Raw genomic sequence first — 6527 nt, 5'->3', positions numbered from 1 at the left:
GCCTCCCAGGAGCTCCCTATGGCTTGCAGTTTCCTGCCTAATTGATTTCTGCGGTAGTCGTGTGTGTTTGTCTTGCAGTGCAGCTGGTAGGAATAGAGTAACACTCCCCCCGCCCCAGTTCATGGCGCGACAATGCCGCTATTTCTGATGTGGCAACGGAGGGACGGAGTGCAGTTGCGTGAGCCCACTTATTGCTTTTGAGTTCCACATCTCCTGCACACTCCATTGGTCTGGAGGTTAAGCCCAGGTCTCCATGTGTTCTCCGGTGGTATTGTGGCATGCACATATGCTGCCTCCCCCTCCCGGTGTCTGTATCTACTAGCGAGGTGGAGGGGCGCGTCTTTTTGCCTTTCATATGTTTGCAGCCCAGTCAGTACTCTCGCTATGTTCACATGCGCGTGTCCCTTCTCTGACCTTAAAAGGCTCCATTCTAAAAGGGAGAGTGTGAACAGATAAAGAATGTTTTCTTCTACTAAAATTAAACCGAAACATTGTGTAACACCAGCCATAATTTCTAACTTCTCAGTTTATTAGTTGCTTCTCTTGTCTCCCTCTTTCTCTTTATTATTGTTGAATACCTGCAGGACATTTTTCTCTGCATAAACATAATCTAATGTGACTGAATTAAACCAATTCCAGCAGAAAAACATCACCTCTGCATTGGCTGGAATCGAACCAGGTCACTGCTTGGTAATGCAGTTATGCTTCACCACTATACCACCTAATGCATTCCTGGTAATAAAACTGCCACTTGTTGCCTTTTCAATTGAGCATGTTTTTCCAGCTTTATTTTTGATGAGCTTTTTCAGTCTTTGTAATAATTTTCGGATCCTCTCTACTTTCACTATATAAATTATACACCGCCATCTTCACTTGTAGTATTAACCACCCAGCCGTCAATTAGCGCGCTCAAGTCTTAATCACAGGGTATAAATCTACACTAGGCTTATTCTGATTTTACAGAACCAGTTTTGTGGAACAGCATGAGTATTATCAATTCATGTGCACCGGGCCATCATTCTAAAGCATCATTATATTCGGTCGGTGTGCGTCCATTTTACCGAGCTAATTCGTGTTTGTATTTTCCTCAGCAGCATCACCGTTGTGGTTATCGATTATTCCATATCGCTAGTTTCGTCCACATTTAAATTTCAGTTCCATTTGAGACCTAATGCTAATTATTGGTTGTGTGCATGAGAAACATGTCTCTGTGACTCTGTGTGGATGTTCGTTCATCTTACTCTCGCCTTCTTCTTCTTAGACGGTTACATATCGGTCAGCACAAATCATTGTCCGCTCCTTTTTCCCTTGGATGCCCAGGCCAGAGCCCGTATTAGCTACGTGCAACCATTGGACCCCTGTTCAGCACTTTATTTTTCGATCTGGTTCACCGCCATGTCACTTGGATCGGTTTTTCTGTACTAGACTCGAGTGCTCATAGACATACACCAGCAACTACCGTCTGCCTTTTTGCAATGTTAGTTTAAAGATGGTTAACCTAGCATACTTCGTCCGTTCTGCCGTGCTTTTGCAAGTTGACATTCGACTCACTTTGTCTCTGTTACTCCACGTTTACCACCTTCACCCATTTACGGCTTGTCGTTGCTATGTGCTCTCTGCCAGCACTTCGTTTGATGTCCAGTTCCTCTATCTATGGTTGCTTCGGCTGGCCTAATAACACAAAATGGGCCCATTATTATTCCCCAGTTCATTCCCTTCTGATTTTCTGTCTAAACGGGAGAGTCTTATCAGTACAGAGACTTGACTATCAGGCATTAGTACTACTAAAGCAATACTACTCATATGGAGGCAACGTCCGCTTCCCTCAGTCTTACTTTCTCATTAATATCCTACTCGCATGACAATAAACTGGATTGTCTTTTCTAGGTGGCCTCCCAACATCTCTCTCCATTATGGCTTCCTCCCCTCAACCCTCGCTACCTGCATGTCCTCCATGGTGTGATATGAATATATAAGAATCCAGAATAACAAACGATTGACTTTATGCTCCTGGCAAGGAGAGTCGTCCAAGGGTGATGAAGTAGAGGGAGTGGGAGCGGCAGCCTCCAGGTCTGCTTCATATTATTTCCAGCAAGACTGAAATCTCATTAGACAAGCTTAAATTCTAAGAGAATGACCTGAACATTCTCACTTTTTGCCAGCACTCCCTCGGCCGACATCATCCGAGGCTCTCAGCCAGAACACTTCATGGTTGATGAGAACGGATACAGTCCTACTGCATCTCGTCTGCTGTCTGAGAAAGATAAGGTAAAAGGATTTGCTGTTCTGTAAGCGCCTTGCAGCACTTCACTCGCGTTTCTGCCAGCAGCTCCTATATAACATACAGATCAATTGTAAAAAGTGAGAAATCTATTTTGTTTCCTGCTTTCACGGGGTGAGGTGTTGAACAACATTATACCCTGAATCCACCCGTTACACATATGTTTTTGACCCTTATCAGGCTTTTGATCGACTCATGACCAAGTAATCTCCCAACTGTGTTTATCGGAGAGTTGTGGTAGAATCTTTGTGATATCTACGGTTGTCTAGATTCCGTCTCATCCCTCTGTTGATGGTCCATTTCAATTCTTTGGCTTCTCGGTCCACTTTGTCTCTAGCTCCTTAAGTTCTAGCTCCACTGTTTGTAGTCCTGCTGTTGGTCTGTCTGTCATTAACCTTGAAGTTTTCTTTTTCAATATGTATTTGTGCATTTCGTCTTTTCGGAACGTAGTTCTTCGTGGAACAATTCATTACTCGCCCATAGAAGATCAGCTTCAGTATTTGCTTCCCTATAACGTGTCCCATGCTTGTGAGCTTCTTTTTGATTGGCACTTACATGGCCACCTAGTGCCTGATACGCGCTTCCTTATATTCTTGTCACTAATCAGCAAATAACTTCAAAACAGTTATGTGTCGACTTTTCCTGTTCTATCTTGGCCAGTGTGCTTCCAAGTTCAGATATTTTCTTCTGTTCCTAGATCTTGGTCTCCAATGGTCTACGAGATTATACCATCCCGGAGTGTCCTTAACTACCATACCGTAATTGCGCTCACATCATACCCTAATCTCAACATCTGCAACACCGATTTTTCGCACTACTTCCCCTCTCGTTAGGTGATTACAGATATCAGTTATGAAGCGTCTCTTCCTATTATCGATATTAAGCGACTCTCTCTTTGCGGGTGTACAGTTGCTAGGGCTACATGTGTACTTTAATGTCTGCTACAATTCGATGTTGACTCAGGCCAGAGAGCAGTCAGCAGGTTTTCTCCCTATTTTCCTGCTCTATGATTTCTTTTTACTCAGTTTCTCCTTCTCAATTGCACCAATAACTTCTTTATTCCTTGAGTTCTCTGTGCTGCTCAGTTGCAGAGTGCTATCAGTACTCTTTAATCTTATGGTCAATTCCTTCCCAGGCAATAAACTTCAATCTTCGCACCATTAGATTGTTAAACGTCTCTCTCTCTCAATTTCCTCTACTTTAGTTTCCTTTCTCTCAAGGATTTTCCCTTTCCCATGAAGAGGGCCTTTTTTGTGTGTGGGTTGAAGGGGCCAACTTCCTGACAGCCCCTCTTGTCCTTGCAGCCTGAGGAATAAAGGCCTTCTGGGCATATAGCATGTTCCTCTCCCTGCGACACACACACATCACAGAACACACAGAATATCCCTAAGGAATTTAGAATTACTCTGCTCCTTCCCCTGTCCTGCTGGATCCCAAATGAGGATGCCTTCACCTTTTCAACCACATGTCCCCTCTTTTCCCAGTGCCCCTCAACGCCAACCTGTCAGTCGCTTCCTTGCACACTGCTCCTCACTCCAATAGAGCCTACTCCTCTTACCCTTCTCCTCCTCTTCCTACCACAGCCCCTCCTATCTCCCCACACCCTCACAGCCAACCCCTCTTACACTGCTCCTCTCATCCCAACCCACTCCTTTCCCTCCAGCCAGCAGGTGCTTCAGAGCCCGCTCAGCGAAGATTTTCTTGCAAGGTTGTGTATGATCAATGCTATGTGGATGTTATCAGTTACTGTTGTAATTGTTGGTGCTTGCCAAAACTGATCATTTGTGCTTTGCGATTTACCGTCGTTGTTCCTCGTGTCTCCTATGTTATTGGGCGGAGAAATAAGGTTGTTCATCCTTGTTGTGTAAATGAGGCAGCAAAACTGTGTATCGTGCAGACCCCAATTGAGGTGACTCCACCCTCAATTCATAATACTACTTGCAGCAGGGACGTGATTCTCAGCCAAGTGGGCTGGGTCTGGTCTCTAATTTCACTAATAATTTAGTGATTCTACGGGTTAGTAACAGGGGTGGCTGTGGATGACTGAGGTGATGAGCGACTCCAGACAACACAATGATACAGTGCCTTCTCTATTTTTTCCCCTTTTTTCACCCGAGGATGGCATGAACTCTACAGAGCACCTCTGGTGCTTGCATCTGACTAAGGACAAACAGTCTGGAGTGGGTGGCAGAGAGGGAGGCTCATGTTAAAGGACTTTTGGTTGTCGGACTTACGAACTGTATGAGAGAATGGTACACTTGCCCAGCTTTATGTGCGGGTGGTCTAATTCCCTCTGTGTTTCGATTACAAACCTAAAAGTCGCAATATTACAACAAAAAAACTTCAAAAACAGACTCCAACAAGAGACTGCTGAATTGGAATTAATATGCAAAGTGGACATCATTAAATTAGGCTTGAATAAAGACTGGGAATGGATGGGTCATTACACAAAGTAAAACTATTCCCCCATGTTTATTTGCTCTCCTACTGTTACTCACACCTTCTTGTCAACTTTTGGAAATGGACCATCCTGATTATCACTACAAAAGGTTTTTTTCTCCTGCTGATAATAGCTCACCTTAACTGCTCACTCTCGTTATAGTGTGTATGGCAATACCCAATTGTTCATGTTCTCTGTATGTATATATCTATATATTTTCCTGCTGTATTTTCCACTGCATGCATCCATTAAAGTCGGTTTTAGCCCAGGAAAGCTTATGCTCAAATAAATTTTTTAGTTTCTAAGATGCCACAAGTACTCCTCATTCTTTTTGCAGATAAACTAATGGAGGTTAAGTCCATGAATGGCTATTAGCCAGGATGGGTAAGGAATGGTGTCCCTAGTCTTTGTTTGTCAGAGGGTGGAGATGGATGACAGGAGAGAGATCACTTGATCATTACCTGTTAGGTTCATACCCTTTGGGGCACCTGGCATTGGCCACTGTTGGCAGATAGAATGTGGGGTTGGATGGACCTTTGGTCTGACCCAGTATGGCCATTCTTATGTTCTTATGAAGGGAGGCTCAAAGCACTGAGACAGAGTTTCTGTAGTGTAGTGGTTATCACGTTTGCCTTACGCGCAAAAGGTCCCTGGTTCAAAACCAGGCAGAAACATGCTGGCTTAATTTTCCCAGCTCCTAGTGGCCTGTCCCTGCTTTGTAGGAGCAGCAGTGATTTCTATGCTCAAAAGGTCTGTTATACTCCCCTGCTCCCACTTATGTCTCCTCTCCCTCTTTGAATGCCTGTGAAGTGGCTTTCCCCCTCTCCTGGAAGGCTCATGAGATGAATGGGCTGGTAGAAGAGCTCCAAAGTTAACAAGGTGTCTGGGACTCTAATTAGGCAGTACTCACACACCCAGAGCATGGACACTGCCCAAGGTGGAGTGTGACCAACCAGCTGCAGCCAAGTCATCACTAGTCGCAGGCCATGAGGTGCAGGTCCTTAAAAGGGGAAGGGGCCCTGTGCTCAGGAGAGCACTCACAAGCTTGTACCTCCAGTGAATGCCCTTTGCCTGGACCATCTGGCCAGTGGTTCTCTGCATTGTATTTCATTGTGCCTCAGGAACACTTACCTTCATCACACCATCCATAGCCGTGCTGTGGGACACTCACCTTGCAGAACCCTGACATCTCCAGTGCTGTGCCTGTCTTGGGAGCATGAGTATGCAAGTGTGAGTGTGACACCCCCCTCCCTTCTTCTTTTGAGCTTAGCTGTCAGTATAATAAACATGCTGCTTTCTGCCAAACTCTGGTAGGTCATTAGTCCTCCCTACGCTTACTAACTGGCCCATTTTGGGGTAACACCTGCGATAAACTCAACCCCTGCAGAATAGAGGGTGGTGAAATGAGCTGAGAAAAAGCCTTAGCTTCAGTATCTCCCGTTCGGTCCATGCTGGAGCTCTTTTTTGATTCTGGGACTGCATGGTCACCTGTGCTGATCGGCGCTCCACACTGGGCAAACAGGACATGAAATTCAAAAGTTTGCGGGACTTTTCCTGTCTACCTGGCCAGTGCATTCGAGTTCCGATTGCTGTCCAGAGCGGTCACAATGGTGCACTGTGGGATAGCGCCCGGAGGCCAATACTGTCGAATTGCGGCCACACTAACCCTAATCTGACATGGCAATACCGATTTCAGTGCTACTCCCCTTGTCGGGGAAGAGCACAGATATCGGTATTAAGAGCCCTTTATATCGATATAAAGGGCTTTGTTGTGTGGACGGGTGCAGGGTTAATGCGATTAATGCT

The 6527-nt window shown here is 45.2% G+C and overlaps 1 non-coding gene across 1 annotated transcript; it reads left to right on the top strand.

Annotated features, from left to right (window-relative positions):
- The first annotated feature begins 5322 nt into the window (after window positions 1-5322).
- Window positions 5323-5395, top strand: TRNAV-UAC (transfer RNA valine (anticodon UAC)). Its single transcript has one exon. It is a non-coding gene; the product is annotated as a tRNA-Val (tRNA).
- Window positions 5396-6527: the final 1132 nt, after the last annotated feature.

Source organism: Chelonoidis abingdonii, chromosome 1, assembly GCF_003597395.2.
Source record: "Chelonoidis abingdonii isolate Lonesome George chromosome 1, CheloAbing_2.0, whole genome shotgun sequence".
NCBI classification, from domain to species: Eukaryota; Metazoa; Chordata; order Testudines; family Testudinidae; genus Chelonoidis; species Chelonoidis abingdonii.
Note: the sequence above shows the minus strand (reverse complement) of the source record. Positions and strands in the feature narration are given on the sequence as shown.